Below are 2,374 nucleotides of genomic sequence, written 5' to 3'. Positions count from 1 at the left end.
AAAAAAATTATTTAACTAAATTCAGCCCCTATTATGATAATAAAAAAGCCTCTCTATAAATTACACATTGAAGAGAAAGCCCTCACCTTAATAATATATATGATTGTGATTGTTTAGTTGCCAAGTTGTGTCTGACTCTTTTGAAACCCCATGGACTATACCCCGCTAGTGTTCTCTGTCTGTGGTATTTTCCAGGCAAGAATGCTGGAGTGGTTTGCCATTTCCTATTCCAGGAATTATTCCTGATTCAGGAATGGAATTTGAATCTTTTGTGTATCCCTCATTGGCAGGCAGATTCTTCACCACTGAGGCACCAGGGAAGACTAATAATGAGTATCTATGAAAAATTAACAGCTAACCTCACACTTAATGGTTAATAACTAAATGCTTTTTTCTAAAGGTCAGGATCAAGGCAAGTTTGTTTCCAGTTTATACTCCTATTCAGCATTCTAATGGGTGTCTGAGGCATGAAAATAAGCCAAAAAAAAAAAAAAAAAAAGAGGAAAAAGGAATAAAGAGAGGTCAATTGGAAAGTAAAAAGGAAAGTGCCTAGGTTTACATGTGGCAAGATTATGTACAGAGAAAAATCCTAAGGAACCTATAAAAAGTTACTTAACATAATAAGCAAATTAGTGATTTATAAGGTTATTATGAGATATAAATTGTATTTCTATATGCAACAACGAAAAACAAATGAAAAATGAAACATAAAAATTATCATATTCATTAAGAAGCAAACAGGAACTACCTAGAGATACATTTAATAATGTAGATACAAAACCCATGTATTGAAAAAACTTTTTTTTTAATTTTATTTTATTTTTAAACTTTACATAATTGTATTAGTTTTGCCAAATATCAAAATGAATCCACCACAGGTATACATGTGTTCCCCATCCTGAACCCTCCTCCATCCTCCCTCCCCATACCATCCCTCTGGGTCGTCCCAGTGCACCAGCCCCAAGCATCCAGTATTGTGCATCGAACCTGGACTGGCAACTCGTTTCATACATGACATTTTACATGTTTCAATGCCATTCTCTCAAATCTTCCCACCCTCTCCCTCTCCCACAGAGTCCATAAGACTGTTTTATACATCAGTGTCTCTTTTGCTGTCTCGTACACAGGGTTATTGTTACCATTTTTCTAAATTCCATATATATGCATTAGTATACAGCATTGGTGTTTTTCTTTCTGGCTTACTTCACTCTGTATAATAGGCTCCAGTTTCATCCACCTCATTGTATTGAAAATTTTAAAAGCCACTGGGAGAAATTAAAGAACCATATAAACATCTATCCTGGTCACACATTAGAAGGTACATTATTAAGATGACACCTCTTCAAAGATTTTCCGTAATTCCAATAAAAATCGGACTTTCTTGTAGCTCAAGTGATAAAGAATCTGCCTGCTGCTGCTGCTTAGTCGCTTCAGTCGTGTCCGACTCTATGTGACCACATAGAGGGCAGCCCACCAGGTCCCGCCGTCCCTGGGATTCTCCAGGCAAGAACACTGGAGTGGGTTGCCATTTCCTGCTCCAATGCATGAAAGTGAAAAGTGAAAGTGAAGTCGCCCAGTAGTGTCCGACTCTTAGCAACCCCATGGACTGCAGCCTACCAGGCTCCCCTGTCCATGGGATTTTCCAGGCAAGAGTACTGGAGTGGGGTGCCATTGCCTTCTCCGGAATCTGCCTGTGATACAGGAAACAAGGGTTTGATTCCTGGGTCAGGAAAATCCTCCAGAGAAAGGAATGGCAATCCACTCTAGTATACCTGCTTGGAGAATTCCACGGACAGAGAAGCCTGGCAGACTATAGTTCATGGGGTCTCAAAGAGTTGGACATGACTGATCAACTAAAACATATATAATAAAAACTCCGGAAGACCTTTTTTTGCAGAAAGCAGCAAACTAATCATAAATTGTATATGAAAATGAGAAAGACCTACAAAGAGTCAAAACACTTTAAAAAATAAACAACACTGCAGAACTTGCACTGCCTAATTTCAAAATCTACTGCAACCTAGATAGCAAATTGAAAAGCAGAGATATTACTTTGACAACAAAGGTCTGTCTAGTCAAGGCTGTGGTTTTTCCAGTGGTCATGTATGGATATGAGAGTTGGACTGTGAAGAAAGCTGTGGGCCTAAGAATTGATGCTTTTGAACTGTGGTGTTGGAGAAGACTCTTGAGAGTCTTTTGGACTGCAAGGAGATCCAACCAGTCCATTCTGAAGGAGATCAGCCCTGGGTGTTCTTTGGAAGGAAAGATGCTAAAGCTGAAACTCCAGTACTTTGGCCACCTTATGCAAAGAGTTGACTCATTGGAAAAGACTCTGATGCTGGGAGGGATTGGGGGCAGGAGGAGAATGGGACGA

Source organism: Bubalus kerabau, chromosome 11, assembly GCF_029407905.1.
Source record: "Bubalus kerabau isolate K-KA32 ecotype Philippines breed swamp buffalo chromosome 11, PCC_UOA_SB_1v2, whole genome shotgun sequence".
In the NCBI taxonomy this organism is placed as follows: Eukaryota; Metazoa; Chordata; class Mammalia; order Artiodactyla; family Bovidae; genus Bubalus; species Bubalus kerabau.
The sequence above is the reverse complement of the archived record's forward strand: the minus strand, read 5'-3'. Positions refer to the sequence as shown.